The sequence below is a fragment of the Ambystoma mexicanum genome, chromosome 4q (genome assembly GCF_040938575.1).
Source record: "Ambystoma mexicanum isolate Mex_15411 chromosome 4q, UKY_AmexF1_1, whole genome shotgun sequence".
In the NCBI taxonomy this organism is placed as follows: domain Eukaryota; kingdom Metazoa; phylum Chordata; class Amphibia; order Caudata; family Ambystomatidae; genus Ambystoma; species Ambystoma mexicanum.
In genome coordinates this window covers 827,203,988-827,222,357 of record NC_090928.1, presented here as the reverse complement: position 1 = coordinate 827,222,357, position 18,370 = coordinate 827,203,988, and positions in this window count along the sequence as shown.

The following is an 18,370-nucleotide window of genomic DNA, read 5'->3' as shown; positions in this document are numbered from 1 at the left end:
CCGTGCACGGAGAACGCTGTCAGCGCTCAATGAGGATTTGCGAAAGTAAGGGGTGTGGTTTGAAAAGAAGACGAGCGGAAGAAGGGAGGAGGAGGAGTTGCTAGGTGAGGAAGGTAGAGGACGGTGGGGCCACCCAGAGGCGCACCACACCGGACACATCGCCGCAGGGGGCTTTGTGTACCACGGTCGAAGAGGGCCGTAGTAATAAGAAATAAACTGTTATATAAAAGGTGCTTCCTTTTCAGCGGACAATCGAAGTCCCCAGCTTACGGGGCCAGGTAAAAGGTTGATATTTGGGAAACGCAAAACTTGTAACATGGCATTATATTATGGATCGGGGCCAGGAGTGGGGTGGAGAAACATGGAAGTGCATTAACAACTCCACTTCAGCACATCTGCACGACACTGACACCACACAGAGAGAAAATAATAAAATACAGTATAGAATGGACACAAGGGACGGACAATAAAATAAGGGTACCATGGCCACCCAACGGCAGCTTCGATGCATACACGCAGCATAATTTGTTAACATACATTCACAACACCTATAAAGGGAAGAAATTAGCAAGCCATCTATAAGTATTTGACCTCTGGAAGATGTTCCAGGGAACAAGGCCAGGAGATACAGGTATGTACACAGTACAAGGGGTAAAAGAGGAGACGGGTACGGAGGAAACACTACAAGTAAAGGAAGAAAAAAAGGAAGGAGGAAGCGAAGGTAAGAACAATAAAAACGTGCACAGTTATGAGGAGGGGGAAGGTTTGTTTTCTGTAAAAGAGGTAAAGGTGAAAAAAGAAGGGGCGGAAGATGTGCAAGTGGGAAAGGTAGTGAAGAAGGAGGAAGGGGGGCTGTACCCACTAACAGAACTAAGGGAGCCGGCCCAACAACAACTAATGGCTGTTGAGGGGTACTCCAACGCCACATACAGCCCCCCGCCATATGCACCCACGATAACTATCAGAAGAAAACAGGGGGGGTAGGTACGGTAGACTCAATGACTGTGCAGGTAAGGAAGGGGGAGGACAGAGGTCCCTGGGGAGGTTTGCCGATGTCGGACCAGAAGAGTGGATAGCAGCACAGGTGCTTCTGAAGCTCTGAGGAACATTAAGTAAGGAAGAGGAGGATACAGTAAAAAAGGTAAATAAAGAAGAGAAGAGGGACAAGCAGATAGGAGGAGAAGGGTGACTATCGCAGGAGGAGGAAGAGATATTGGAGGAAAGGTTGGCATAATTGAGGAACGCATGAAGTGCCCTGCTCAGACAGTTCGAGGAAGAAGCACAGCAGAAGCAGAGTGGAAAAAAGGCACATAAAGAAGAGCTGGCGAGGATGAAGGAGAAGGAGGAAGAAAGGAAAAAGGAAGAAGAGTGCATTAAGGCAATAGCAGAAAGAATGGCACGTTCAGAGCAAAGGGAGATGAGGAGAAAGGAGGAGGAGAGAGAAGAGAATGACAGAGAAATGGGAATGTGGAAAAAGAGGATCATAACTGAAAGTGCACGGAAGTATGAAGAAGGAAAATTAATAGAAAGCATACTAAGAAGGGAAGGGAGGATGAAGGAGAGAGAAGAGAATGAAGAGAGCATACTAGCGAAGGTAAGTGAAGAATTGTGGGACGAAATAAAAAGGAAAAGAGAGGGGATAGGTGGTAAACTTGAAGGGAAGAAGGAGGAAGAGAAAAGAAACAAGTGGATGGAGAATGGAGCATGGAGAAACACACACCATGATAGTGAAATGGCATCAACATCAACACGAATAGCAGAGGGTAAAGGAGGTGAGTGTATAAACAAAGACTTCATTGATCTAAGGATGGTAACAGTAGGGGGCAAACGCACAGAGTGGGGATCGGCATTAACATTTTGCAGTGAAGAAGAGGAAGGGTAGAGCACAAACGAATGGAATGACAGTAGGGAAAGTTTAGACAAACTGTACATTACACGCACAAATTGCAACTCACCATGGGCATGCGAAAGAAGGGGAGGACCAGGCACGAGGGAACAGAAGGATAAAGACATGACAGGGAAGAAGCAGCGACCACTATCACCCACCCCCACATCTGTACAAACATCACATCTACTGACACAAACACCCGTACACACTCCATGTATTGACCGGTTTAGGGATCTCCCTGGACGTAGGTAGGAAGAGAAAGAAGGTACACATGTAATAGGACCACGGGGACATCAGAAGGGGAGGAGGGATACAGATGAAGGAAGGGGACACACTTGCAACACTGGCCACGTCGAAGGAATACTAGATACAGAGGAAAAGGATGAACATAATGCCATGACTACATATGGGAGGGCGAAGGTAGAGGAAAGAGGATATCATTAATGCTGCTACTGGAGAGGGGAGGAGAGAGACCAAAATACATCCCCTGGAAGCATGCAGACAAGCAAAATATAAAATGCAGACTCCCATCACTAAGTGCAGGAGTGGGGAAATAGATATACGAGATGGAAAAACATACTGCAGGGCAGATGCTAGCAGTGGGAGACATGAAGGGCCTCCTATTTTCCATATTGGGGGATGCTGCATATGACATATGCAAAAGGGCGGGCTTTCCTGGGGTGACAATACATGACACAGCACATGATGGAGCACCATTTGCCAATTGCAGGCATGCACTCTGGCAAGCGTTACAAACACAGTTTTCAGACACCTCGGACATAGGGGCCATTACATCTCGGAAGATGCATGTGAATGAAGATCCTGTTGAGTACATTCAGGAAATTCAGGAGATGTGGCGCTTGGAAACACGGGAACAGTGGGACAAAACACCAGCAATATTTTATCATATACTAGTACACGGGCTCCCGGAACAAGCACAGAGACAACTAAAGAGGTTTGTGGGGATGGAGGCTAAAGGATGGCTGGAAATACAACTAACCATAGTACACTATTGTAGGATGTGGCAGGAGAAGATGAAACAGAAGGAGGAGGATAGGAAGGCAGAGGAGGCTAAACTGGTCCAGAAAAAGTTATCCAAATACGCCATGGAGGGAGAGCTGATAACAGCCCCCGCACAACCACAGACAGCAGTGACACAAGACACAATACAACCACAAGTTGCACCATCACAGCAGGCACAGGTAGTGATGCAGCAAATGCTTCCTCCCCCAACATGTACACAACAAATGGGGGGAGGATATGTGCACATGGGAAATGGATACTGGAACGGCTATAGAGGGAGGGGCAGACAAATGAGAGGGAGAGGGTATGGCCTGCCCATTAATATGCATGGGGGAGGATTCCGAGGGTATAACCAGCAGGGACAACAGGGGTACCAGGACTACCCAGGAGGACTTCAATGGCAAGCAAGGGAACCACTAACATGCTGGATATGTGGGATGGTGGGACACATGTCTCGCACATGTAGAATGAGACCAGCGCAGGCAGCCTGGGGGGAGCAGGGACAGCAGAGGCCTATGGGAGAACCACAGCCAGCTCCAAATGGCCAACAACTGACACAAATACAAAACAATGCAATAACGTCAACTAACAGACCTATAGCACAGACACAGCTTGGGAAGGTGACGATATTGGGTCACAACCCATACACAGGAAATGGACAGTCACTATAACCACAATAGGACAGCCCAAAGACATCCTTGATGTGTCTCATCCTATCAGTAACACCTAAACCTGCGGAGGAACCACACATACAGGTGACTATAGGTGACACAAAATGTTCCTTCTTGGTTGACACAGGGGCCACTAGATCATGCATAAGAGAGGGGAAGTTTGAAATATCAGGCGACACCATGAACACACAAGGGTTCTCTGGGGCTCAAGGGTTGGTTCCCTTTACAAACAACATCTCCTTATCTGTAGGAGATCATGACATGTCATTACCACTACTTTACTCGAAAACGTCACCAGTGAACATACTAGATAGAGACATAATGAGCAGATTGAACATGACCATTTCCTATACTGATAGGGAATAATTTGTTCAACACCAGGTATAAGCATGCTCACAGCATGCCACATTTTACAGGCCTATTATGGCAAAACAGTAGCAAGGGCTGAGCCAATAGATGGAGAACTACTTCAATATGGGACAGACATGGCAATAGCATAGTTGCCAGGGATCGAAGGAAAGGTTTGGAGGAGGCCAGCAGCATACCTTCTCAGACCTGAAACACCAACAGGTGAGAAGGAAGGGGCAAGGATACCATTGAGCATTGAAAGCATTGTGGCAACACAGGACTACATTGCAGTCCATGCCCAGGACGAGGGAGGGAGAGCATGGAGAGCAGTAATAGCTCTAGCAGAAGGATGTCGACTGAGACAAGTATCGGATGAGGAGCTCTTCTCAGATACTGATGAAGAAGGGGAGTTGGTGTTTCAAATGAGCGTCCACATCTGGGTGAAGGTCACCTACAGAGACGTAGCGCAGAGGATGGCATTGGCGCCAGAAGCACCAGCAGCCACAGGTGCGCCATTTTATGAGGAAGATATGGTGAAAGTACCTGCATCTCTATGGACCACCAGTCCGTACGATGTGGGCAGCATCAAAAGCATTGGAGGGGAGAAAATAAAGCTGAAAAAAGGGGCCATACTGCCGAGAGTAAAGCAATACCCATTATCGAAGGAGGCAGATGAGGGAATATACAAAACAATAGCAGCCCTAATTGAGAGAGGTATATTAGTACCGTCAGAATCGCCATGAAACACGGCTGTGTATCCTGTGCACAAGGCTAAAGGATGGTCCTGGCGTTTCATCCAGGACCTAAAACCAACCATATTGTAGAGGCAGAATATCCTATAGCGGCGCACTCAGCCACTATACTATGCGGAATACCAGCAGAGGCATCACGGTTTACTGTGCTTGACCTCAAAAATGCTTTTTTCTCAATACCACTACACCCTGACTCACAAGATTTGACAAGTTTCACATACCGCAACACTAAGTGGAAACATACAAGGTTGCCACAAGGGTACTGTGAGTCCCCATCCATATTTAACAGAGTAATACAAAAGGACTTGGGAAACACTGAAATGGAAAGCACCATCTTGCAATATGTCGCCGACATAATGATATGCAGTACAACGGAGGAGAAGTGTAGGAAAGACTCTATCAAGATGCTCACAGTGCTAGCAGAAAAAGGGTGCAAGGTAGACAAGGAAAAGCTACAGTACTGCCAAGAACAAGTGCTTTACATAGGACAGCTCATCTCACAACATGGAAGGCACATTGCACCACACTGAGCACAGGCCATAACAAACACGCCACAGCCACAGACAGTAAGAGAATTGCAGCAGTTCTTGGACCTATGCAATTATTGTAGAGCATGGGTTTTTGATTATATCTCATACACAGGGTCGTTACTTGAGGCATTAAAAGAAGCACAGAGAGGAGATAAAAAGTTGACATGGACCAGAGATGACAGAAGCATTTAAGGAACTGAAACATGCCATCTCCTCCGCACCAGTATTAGCAACACCCAATTACGACGCACAATTTTTCATATTTTCACATTGCAGCTCGACAGTAATGAGAGCAGTGCTGACACAGAAGACAAGCATGGGGCACAAACCAATAGCATTTTACAGTGGGCGCTTGGATCCTGTAATGTTAGGTCACTTCCCGTGTGAACAGAGCTTGGCTGCCTCAGCCTTTGCGGTGGAAAAAGCGCCATTAATAACAATGGGGTGTCCAACAACATCGTACGTAAAGCATGCCCTTTTTGCCATCCTGAACAAACCCAGATCAACACTAACAACCCAAAGGGCATCAGGGTATGAGGTCATACTATCAAAGCCTGAGTTAACAATTGTGACGTGCAACACTGTGAACCCAGCATGATTTATAGCAGAAGTTGTGGAAGGTGACAACTATGCACACGACTGCACACAGGCCATCAACATATATTGCAGCACAAGGAAAGTTGAGGAAAATGCCCTAGGGGGGAGAGATAATGTACACTGATGGGTCCTCAACAATTGATCAGGGCGATGGGGTACACAGAACTGGTGCAGCAGTGGTAAAAGTGACTGAGGACTGGACATATGTTCCAGTAAAATGTGTCCAGCTACCCTAACAATACTCTGCCCAAGCAGCGGAGTTAGTGGCCTTAATTTTGGCACTCAAAGAAAGTAATGAAAAAGAGTAACTATATATTCCGACAGTGCATAAGTCACATCAACTGTACACTCTGGGTTAATTAAATGGCAGCGCAGAGGTTTCAGGAGGGCTGACGGCACACCAGTGCAACATGCCCTATTACTTGCCAAATTAATTGATGTAATTGAAGAGCCCAAAGAGGTAGCCCTGGTGAAGTGTCAGGCCCATACAAACAGGGATGATCACATTTCCAAAGGTAACGAAACAGCAGACGCACATGCAAAATATGCTGCATATTATGGAGAGATATGGGTCCCCGCAGGAAAAGAAAAAGATAAGGGGAGAATTTGGGAAAATCAGATGCTGATGAGGGATGGGTACACTCATATCCCTGAGAATGAAATAATGGAGCTACAGGCAGCAGAAAAGGAGCTTTGGGTCAAAAGGGGGTGCACAATGTCCCCTACAGACGCGTTATGGTGACAAAATAACATGATCAAAGTGGTTATGCTCCTAGCATTATTGGAATTAGTCCTAGCGCAACTCCATCATCCTGCGCACAAAGGGAAAGAGGTGATTGCAGCACAAATTAAGGAAGGTTCGTTCTACCCCGAGTTAAATTCACATGTTGCAAACTTCATTAACATTTGCCTTTCTTGCCAACAGTTTAAGGCTGGTCACACGCTGAAAGTGATAAAAGATGTTATACCCGGGCCGGAAGGACCATTCCTGCACCTCCACATAGACTATGTTGACATGATCAACGTATGTCAGGGGTACAGATACATGGTTGTAGCTGTCTGCCCATTTTCAAGGTGGGTTGAAGCTGGGCCATGCTCCCATGCAGATGCTTTTAGAGCAGCCAAGTTCCTAGTGAGGGAAGTTTTCTCATAGTGTGAGGTGTGCGAGGTATTGCGGTCATGTAACGGTCCACACTTCGCAAACGAACTGTTCCAACACATAATTACCCTTCTTAGCATCAAACATAAGTTCGCATGTGCTTATAACCCGCAGGCGAATGGAGTGTGTGAACGCCTCAATGGCCTCCTGAAAGAAGAAATAGCAAAGATACAGCAGTCAACAAAAAGAGCTGGCTCTATTGTTTGCCCTTAGCACAATTTGAATTAAGAAACAGGCCAGGGTCGGATCACCACCTCACGCCCCACGAGGTGGTGACCGGGCAACAAATGCACCTTCTGCTGACCCCACCGTCAAGGGCCATAACTGACTGCCAATCTGTGCAAAATGTTTTTGGTGATGAAATGATAGAATATGTAAATTCCTTGATTACTAGTGTCACCTTTATCTCTCAACAGCTCGAGAGGACGCAGGGTGGGTCGAAGACCACCCAGCAAGAGGACAAGTAAACAGAAGGACTGGAACAACCTTCACAGTGGACAATTAAAGAGGGGGACCACGTCCTCCTCCGTAACTTTAACCGCCGGTGGAACAGCCCTAGGTTTACAGGGCCCCACCAGGTGGAAGCAGTAGCTCCTAGAGCAATTAAGCTAAAAAATAAGAGTGCCTGGAACCACCTGCATGACGTCAAGCCCTACAAAGATAAGACACTCCCTTGCATCGACGAAAGGGCCAACGCAGCAGCGGCAACGGAGGAAAACACAATACCGACATTAATAAAGACACCAGTGATACAGACACTGTCCCCTCCCAAACCCCAGAAGCACATAAGGACTTGAACGGACAATCGCCCATAGCCCACCCCATGGTCACAAGGTCCCAGTACAAACAAACACTGTCCCGGCCAGTACCGTCCATGCCACTACCCCAGTGAAGGACATTGTCTAACAAACTGTATTATTGTAGACTCGTGTATGTTCTTTTTCTTTGTGTCTCGCACATGCAGGTACCGCGTTCTATTGTCTGAAATTAAAGAAAAGTAACTAACATTGTGTTTTGCCCAAGAGTAAATGCTGCCCACAGACAACGACACACCTGAAGAACTATCCCACCAATTTGTATATGTTATAAAAAGGCCAAAGTATTTACAGAATAGGAAAATACGTGTGTATTACAACACATTTCTTCTGGCCATAGAACAATCATTTCCGCATCTTCATGAACATTTACCAGCCCTAGGAGATAGATCACTAAGGTTCGCGTGGGAACAGCTTTTCGCTTGGACATTAAACGACTACCTAATAGGGAGGGCTTAAAACAAACAACATTAACAAATTAATGCTTGTTGTTAGAGATTTTCAGGCGGGCATCTTTATCATCTGACATAATAAGCTGAAGGACCGCAGCATAGGTAAGAGGATCATGCCAGTGATATTAGCTATTGTATAAAAAATTAAAGGGGTGTTGTTCATCACTGGTCTACTTGCTGCCACTGTCTGGCAAGCACACTATGTTTCCCTTGTTATGGCTACACCCCCTACTAATGAACCCACTACCATGGCTTCAACAGGTACGGTTCCAGGTGGCACGAGCAAGGAAGGAATAAGGAGGGAGAGAGTTAAATGCAGTATGTCCGTTGATAATAATGGGGTTGACACATATCTCACAGATTCTGCACACGTCTCAAACAACATGTAGTATCAGCACATGTCTACAATTGGTAAGGGGACAACGAAGGACAACTGCTATGTGTGCTCACTGATCCCATACACCATGAGTGCCTCCAGAACCTTTGTGGCTACTGAAGTACCAGCAACATCAGTAGAATGTCTGATATATTTGGCCATGTTCCAGACAAAAGGAAGATTTCAAGGGAGAATGGCAATGATGAAATGGAAGATGAGGGATACATACCCGTATGAAAATAACTTTATAAAGACATTACACATGTACAACCACTATTGGCAACTAGCAGAAGGGCTCCAATATGTGACGGATGGGCCAGACAAAGGAGAGACGAAGGAAGTAACGCTGAACTATCTACCATGTGAATGGCGTGCAAGTGAACGTGCTGGAGTAATGGGGTGCTGGGAAAGACCCCTATTGCTGATATACGGGAAGGTATACATGAAGGAAGGATGGACAGATGGAGTTGTAGAGAGCCAAACGATAACACTAACGAAGCCAAATATAACAAAAATGGACGAAGAGAACAACAAGTGTTTCATTGGATGGATAAAGACAGCCGGGTTAGTTACATGGTTGGAGAAGGACGAGAACCCGGTGTCCATACTTCCTCTAACTGCACCAACACTATGCTACCAATACAACGGGGACATCCACATCGGAAGGAACAACACTGCAAAGGAATAGTGACAATAGCGAAGGAGTGCGCCAGTACAGCAGTTCTAGTTGATCACTATTGGGCCTGTGGAGATAAAGCTTACCACAGCTTGCCACCATCATGGAATGGACTGTGCACTATGGTACACATAAATGTACCATCCTTAGTGGTATCAGATAAAGATGTGAACTTAGAAAAGTTCCCCAAGATGAATGAAGGGAATAAAAGGATGAAAAGGTCTGCAATGATTTCAGAAGAGAAAAAGACTAATAGAGCAAACGTGTTGTCAAGAGCAAAAAGACAGGGGGGGCCGCTGATGGGGAATTACTTGTGGAGGAGATCAGAAACAGCACTTAGCGATATCCCGCCGGGTCACAGACTGTTTAGCAGGGCGGCAATGTTTTTCTCTTCAATAGTACATTCGGGACTGCAGGCATACGCAAATGCCAAATGGCTGCAAATTACCAGGTGGGAGCTAATGATGATGATAAACTCAACAGTAAATGGATTCAACGCAATAAAAGAGGAATTGAGAGAAGTACGAAGGGTAGCACTACAGAATAGATATGTACTGGATCTTCTCACCGCAATGGAAGGAGGAGTTTGCGCAAAAATTGGAAAATCATGCTGTACATTTATTCCTGCTAACGACGCAGATAACGGTACACTCACTGAAGCGGTGTCACAACTAGCAACCATGCACGCCAAAATGGAAGAAGAAGCTAAGGGAGTGAAGAAAGACGGCAGCTGGTTCTCTTATTTATGGTCTTGGATGCCATCATGGTTGTCAGACGGCCTTAAAATAAAAGCTGGATGTATAATATTGGGAATGGCGGCCATTTTAGGATTAAGGTTGTGGAGAGCTAGGACAGCCCGGAATACCGACGAGATGATGGAAATGATTGGAATGCACGCCCTGATGCCAGCTGAAGATGATAAAAATGCAGATACAATAATAAGAGAAAGAGACAGATTGCGTGAGCAGGTACTAGACTCAGACTCACACCCACCGTCTGTGAAGGTAGAAAACCCAAGGAACCCGAAGAGTTATGTTGGAAAGTGGGTTTATTGCAAACTAGGTGGTGGATGTGTGTACTGGTCTTTAGAAGATCATGTGAACCAGTATGGACAACTAGGAGGAATAACAAAAGTATGAAGGTCACGCAGAGAAAGACGAGCGGATAATTTTGTGGTCGACAAGTCGACCAGAGGGGGGACAGAAGTGGGAAAATGGGCACCCCCTTCCCCCATTCTCATCCATACCCTGGCCTAGAGAATCACGACCCAAGCACCTCCAAGCACCCCCCAAGAGAAGAGTTTGACCCGCTCACTTCCTTACCAGATGACAAGGTATCATGTGTTCGCGGCCCACACGCACGAGGAGCCTGCAACATGGACCAGATCGTCTGAAACAACAGAGCCATCAACATCATTAGAGATGCCATGACGACACAGCCAACTGACAGGAACACATGTGCCACCATGCACACTGGTCACTCACACACCAACCCACACGAAGAACATACCCAGTGCTATGACCTAGCGGACTGACCTACTCACCGACGTGCATCGTTGTTATTTTTCTCATAGGCCCAACAGCGCCGCAGAAACACAAGATGCCTGTAGAGCTTGTGTATACACTTGCTGACGCTTTATGCTACCTGACCCCTATAGAGATGTCGTCATATGTACATAAAGTAGTCCTACTTGTGACACTCTGTTGCCCGCAGCACCCATATTTTGGATCATACACTGCTCCCCAGGAACTAGGCCCGAGTAGGCCTCAAGCAAGAGTCCCCAGGCAAGAGAAAACCCTCCTGAGATGAAACGCACGGCGCCGACCAGGCAGAGCGAGCTTCAGCGAGAGCCCATCACCAAGGCCGAAATGTTGCAACCCGCATACCGAGCTCCCAGCGCCAAGGTTACACCAGCCACTGCCAAGCACCCCCCAAGCCAATAAGCCAAATTAAATGCTCCTAATTATGCTCCAGCTACAGTCTCTCCACACGTGACCAAGCCAATCTGACAAGGTGCCAGACTCACGAGACAGAAAGTCGCTGGGGTCCCAAGTCTGAGACACAAGTTGCAACAACGATGCGCTGAGTTGGACATTTATACCGATGGGAAAGGCGTGATCATCCGCCACTAGCAAAGACCTGTCCATTGTCCCCCGCTAACACATAGTTACACAATGTTGCAAACGACAGGTACCTCGCGGCCGGGGAACATCGATGGTCCCAGGCTTGGGGGCTCACGAGGCAAACAATCAGGGGACACGGGGCTCTTTACTGAAGCCATTTTGGGTAGCCAATCATTGAGGGTCCCCATGTACCAAGTTCAGTGTAGCAAGTGTTAGAGACACCCCAAAGTGTGCCACCTGACTCGTCCTCACCCAATAACCTTCTTTCCTATAAGCTTCTATACTAACCCCACCACTCGGGGAGCCAACCCGAAGTTGCAATAGGTTTTGTGATGATCTTCTCAGATGACGCAAGTAGCGTCATGTTAAGGTAAAAAGGGCCTGCAAGCCCTCCTGACATCGAGAAGGTCTCCCTGGATGCATACGGATGAAGCTCTATCCCTGCCGTTGCTATAATAAACAGCAGTAATTACTTTGCTCTTGTGTGTGCCTCATACTCCTTTTGGGACACGGGAGGAGTTGGGGCCTCCCCAGCCCCGGAGGTCCGTGGACGGCTCTGCCGGCCCCCGGGAGATCACCCCGACAACTGCCAGGGTAAGTACTGCCCGAGGGAATTAACACCAGTGGTTAAAATACAGTCAGTAATATATGTCCTCAATGATGCCGTTTTCCTGGGTGTTAATTTTAGCAGTGCATGGTGGTGGTGCGCGTTAGCATGGTGGTGACACGAGCTATGGTTGCATGGCTTACCATAACTGGCACATTTCTTGGGTTTTTTGATAGCGTCCCTTTAACAAGGTTTTTTCAGTGAATTTCATACGTTTTTTATAAGCGCAGCCTTAACCCTAACGTCCCTTGAACACATTTTTTCCACTGAATTTCATAGGTTTTTCTTTGTGCAACTTAACTATAACACCTCTTTAACAAAGTCTTTTCACTGAATTTCAGTGTTTTTTATAAATCAAAATATTTCATAATTGTAAAGAACTGTTTGGAAGTTATAAAACATGCCTCTTTGAACATGTATCAAAGTAAAATGAACATCCTTTACATAAAAACATATTCTACCCACCATGCAGCAGATTCAAAGTCTGTTGACAAAAAATTGTGTCCGCTGACTGGTAGCAGCAACCATCCCAAAAAACACAGGGGGCAAACACAATTTTCATGTTTCCTTTTCACACAAAATAAATACATACATCAACATTACAAACAATTAGAACAACTCAAACATACATTTACACACACTTGTATGTCTCCAATTATGCTCTGCATTTCAGGCCAGCCCTTGGCCACTGTCCCAGCTATTTTGTCCAAGGCCTTCTGTACCTCCTTCAGGAGCCCTTTCTTGATTATAAAATAGAACGGGGTGGTGGATTGATTCCACGCCGTACCAGTTTCACTTCTCCATAAGTCTTGCACTCGAAGTATGAATTGTGTAGAATCCTCGTTCTCCGCCATTGTGCACTACATCACCAAATGTAAATCTGGAATATCTGTAAAAGTGCGCCGCAATGCGTCCCATGCTTGTGCTCGAACATTGTTGAAGTAGGGGAAGGCAAATCATTGTTTCTGCTCCATTATAAGTGCTGTTCAATTGATCAGTTTGTAATTAGTTCTCAACTTCAATTGTAGTGCCACTTGCACATGCCTGCTCGCACTGGGGGAGTGCACTATTGTGTGCCCTCCTCACATCTGAGAGGTGCACCCAATATTTCAGTCCCTTCACCTTCACTGCAGTGGGTGTACTGTAAACTACCTCATTTGGTCCATGAACCTTGGTGAATTCCACATTCTAACAAAACTCCTCCCATATACCTGTGCTCCTGGCATTAGCGGCCCACTGGGGCTATCGGTGGCTGGAATTGTGGTGTCTGTTGCTGCATTTTCAGTGAAAGGCGGTGCTATCTGTCGCGCTATTCTGCGTACTGTGCGTGTCAGCTAATTATTCCTTAAATTCTCCCCCAGCACTGTGGCAGCCCCACGCGCATCTGATGCTCTTCTAATCGGGGAAAGTGGTGTGTGTATTCGCCTCCCAGTAATAATTTAATGGGGGCTCAAATGGTGATCTTTGCTTGGCTGCGTTCTGAGTTGGAACAGTGCTAGGGGCAAGCAATACACCCAGTTTTTCTTCAGTGTATTACACAATTTCGATAGTTTACTCTTGAGCAGGCCATTGATCTTTTCCACCACCCCATTAGCCATTGGGTGAAAAATGGAACACAGTTTGTGCTTCACCCCCAGGAGTGATGTCACTTCTTTGAAGAGGTCATTCACAAAGTGTGTGCCATTGTCTGATCGTATCACATCACATATTCCCCACCGGGAAAACACTTCTCCCACCAAAAACTTAGCTGCACACTTCATGTCCGGGTGGTGGCATGGTCCCGCTTCCACCCACCTTGAGAAGGGGCATACTACCACAATTAAATACCTTGCCCCACTGCATCTTTCTCCCATGTCTGCATAATCTATGTGGAGCTCTATGAAGGGCCTTACAGGACGTGGCAAAGTCCCTCGTAATATCCTTAAAGTCATCCCAGAGTTGTAGGTTTGGCATGTAGTACAATCTATGATAAATTTAGACAAATGTTCCTGTAGGTTGGGGATGAACTAATGTTCCTGATGTCTGCAGCAATGTGTCGTTTTGCCACATGGGCCGGGAAATGCAGCTGTTGGAACGCTACCTCTAGTAATTTTACTGGCATTACTACCTTCCCTGTTGTCTCCTGTCTCCAAATGAGGTCTGTAAGTGATTGTTTACCTCCCCATTTGCTACATAATTCTTGCTCCTCTATTGGTGCTCTTTTCTGTAGCTCTATCAACTGTGTTATGGGTGTGTTGCTATATCCATCTTCTAGTGGTTCTGTGGTGATTGTCTTAACAATGCACTCAGTCGCTGGGGCTACATTTAAATACGAGGCTTCCTTCGCCGCTGCGACGGCTACCGCGTTTCCCAATGAGATTGCATCTGTGTTATTGGTATGGGCTTGGCATTTCACCACTGTCACTATCGATGGTTCTGCGAAGGCCTCTATTCATTCATTCAATAATGTGGCATGCTGTACTGGTGAGCCATCTGCTCTTCTGAACCCTCTTCTACGCCAGCGTGATAATCCTGAATGTACAGTGGTTGTTGCCTATGCTGAATCTGAATATATAGTCACTGTGCATCCTTTGGCTGTATATAATGCTTCAATCAATGCCGTTAGTTCAGCCGCTTGTGCAGAGTAATGGGAGGGGAGGCGCTTTTGGAGGATTGTTTCATAGCTATCCTCCTCCATCCGTACTACTGCCATTCCTACATGTTTCTCTCCTGTCTCTGGATTTATTGACGCTAAACCATCTATAAAGTATATTTCCCCTTCCTGCAGAGCATTCTCGCTAGCTTTGGGAATATCATCACCCCCCCCTCTTATGTTGCACAATCGTCCGTGGACATTACGCAAGCTGCTTGCCCAATCACCGTCCTGTCCGCGGAGCGAACAGGGAAGTGTGTCCGCGAAGCAAACACAGATATCACTAATTTTTTTCACTTACATTTTTGTCATTTTTTTAAAAACTACTGGATGGATTTACACCAAATAAAGCAAAGCACGCTTTTGGGACCAAGTCGCCGCTCCTGCCGCAAATCTGGTGTAAATCCGTCCAGCGGTTTGGGCTGTAGGCATGAGCAAAGTTTTTTCCCATTATGTCTATGGGAAAAAACAAGTTTTGGTACCCCCCCTATAACTTTGCCCCCCCTGGACTAATCCTCACCAAACTTTGCATATAAATTCAGAGTGACCCAAATACTTTTTTTTGCAAAGTTTGGTGAGGATTCGTCCAGGGAGAGCGAAGTTATAAGCCGCCCAAAAAGTGCTCTTCCTATGGAAACAGCAACTTAACCATAACTGCATGGCCACTACCGTGGCCATGTAATATATATATATATATATATACACATATTTACACATCGCATTTACTCACTGTTTTCATTTATTGTAACTATACACTTTATATAAATTTTTCTCCATCAACTTCACATATATCCTCTTTTTACTGTGCAGTTTTTTTATGGCGGGAGGAAAAAACAGCAAGAAAAAGAGAGTGGAAGAGATGTCATCTTTGATGTCCTGGGTGTTAGTGTTAGCAGTGCACAGTGGCGCGAGTTATGGTTGCTTATCTTACCATAACTGCTGAATTTCAGGGGTTTTTCGGTTTTACTTTGAACCATAACGTCCCTTTAACAAAGTTTTTTTACTGAATTTCATAGGTTTTTAGTAGCAAAACTTAACAATAATGTCCCTTTAACAAAGTTTTTTTTTGCGGAATATATATATATATATATATATATATATATATATGTATATATATATATATATATATATATATATATATATACATATATATATATATATATATATATATATATACATAATGAGCATATTCAGTTACTTAACAAATTTATATCGCCCTTCCAGGTGACACAATAGCCGAAAGGAGTGCACTCACAGAAAACAATTTAATGTTAGCTAGCAATAGGGATGCCAATAGGGCTAATAAGTATTGCAATGTTGAATGTGTTTTAAAATGTGCTGCTGTTTTGCTTTCTGTGATGCTATTCTTCATGACCTGGTATTACACTCTCTTATCTCTGGTTAATGATATGCACAAGGGGGGAAGTGGGGCCCAATTGATACGAGAAGGGTCAAGCCTAATATGGACTAGAGTGAAGAAAATATGGGGGGAAACATATGCCACTGATGATGATGATACTAATGTGACACATCCTCTAGAGCACCTCACTGCTCTCCCAACAATTATCCCCCTGTCACACCCTGGCACAAGCGTGGGTAATGTTAATGAAACAAATGAATATGATGGCAACTATTATTGGCCAAACGACTTGGCAGACACAAGTATGTAGGCACAGACAACCTACTTCATATTATGCTGCTGCTACTAATGAGTACACACAGATAATACCCAACAGTAGTGATACTGCCTGGTCAGCTGGGGTGTTCCCAATTCATTATTGAAAAGTTAGAAGTTACACCAAATGGGAAAAAAGGAGAGAAAAAAGGGGGGCAGAGGGAAAAGATACAACATTTATCATGGTGTGGGTTTGGATGAAATAGAAGACCTCCGCCACCCCGACCAATCTAGCAAATCTAGCAAATGGTACTCGGACATGAGTGCCACGGCAAGGCAAGCAATGAACTAAAGCTGACATGTCTGTTCACTCATACCGTATGCATCAGGGACGCCCAAAATGTTAGTACCACAAGAAGTGCCCTTGTCGGAGGCTCAATGTTTGATTCATCTTGCTCTGTGTAGGATAAAAAGCACCTTCCAGGCACACACCGTCACAATAGAGATGCTGTAAAATGAGAGAACATGCACAAGCAGGCATCAAGGAGTGATTTGTATCAAAGAGCCATTTTTCGTCATGAAGGGGACAAGGTATGCAGAGAATAAATGGCACAATAAAACTGTTGAGTGCAAAACAGAAGCACTCCGAGGACTACCTGAGGAAAACTTCCAGTGGGTAAAGGAAGTTTGTGCCCCTATCTGGTCGCAACTCGTTACTAAGCTAACATGGGTCACAGCACTGTAAAAACCGATAAAAATACAAAAGGAAATACCACACAAACTTTGCTTCCATGGGGAAGGGAAAGTGAACATGGGGGTGACAAAGAGATGCAATAAAACAATAATAATACCTGATATGAAGAAAGGTACCGCAGCACTCATGGACATGTACTGGATTTGTGGTAAACAAGCCTACCTGCATCTACCTGCTTCCTGGAAGGGTACTTGCGCTCTAGCAACCCTCCATACAGCCTTAATGGTAGTACCCGAAAGCCACATCCAAGGAGCAGCAGGAGAATCGGCTGGCAAATTGGCAGCAGGGCAATCGGCTGACCCATCAACAGCACCCCAACAAGCAAAAACAGAACCACCAGTTTACAAACTGTTGTCAGTTCAAGAACCGAAAACAAAATTATTGCGAAGTAAAATATCATACAACTATATTTCATCTGAATCATCAAAACTCCTTGCTGAGATCCCACAAAAATACAAGCTCTTCACATCCGCAGAGACATTCTTTGCATCGCTCCTAGCACCAGGCTCCAAGCGCGAGCCAGTGCCAAATGGTTACAAACAGTGCGCTGGAAGCTAATCCAACTGGCCAACGACACTGAAGAAGGGTTCAACATAATAAAAATAGAGCTCCGTGCCTTGCGCCTAATGACAATGCAAAACCGATATGTTCTAGACCTCCTCACGTCGATGGACGGTGGTGTTTGCCGAAAAATCGGGGGTGCATGTTGCACATTCGTGCCATCAGAATATGCAGATAACGGAACACTCCCCCATATGATATCAGCAGTTCACAGCTTGGGAGAAAGGATAAGAACAGAGGGCGGAGTAGAGTCAAGCACATGGTTTGACAACATGTTCAGCTGGATACCATCATGGGTCAATGTAATGATGAAAATACTTGTTCCTATCATCGTCTTTGTGCTGCTGTTTTCCTGCATGTGCCAAATGGGTCTCCGGTGTTGTGCAAAAAGTATGCCTACCTCAGCTATGATGATGGTAACAATGGGCCGACCGACAACGGTAGCAACTATGATAGATGCATAAATACAAACAGGGGAACATAACCCTCCAAAATACAGGATGACAGCAATATACAGGCAGTATGGGGACAGGGTTGATAATCTATACCACACCACAATCAAGGAACCAAGGGAGCTACAATGGTATAAAGAGGCATGGGTAGACCTGGATGGGGATGGTGGGATATACCTAACGTGCACTCCTAATGAATACGCAAGAAGAGGGCATAGCTTGAGGAGCATATGCAGAGCATGGATGCCTATAAAAGATACCCCAGCATGGGAAGAAGCTGTTGCTGAAGCTGAGTATTACCGAAGGGAGAATAACAGAGCACAAGGCTCGTAATTCATT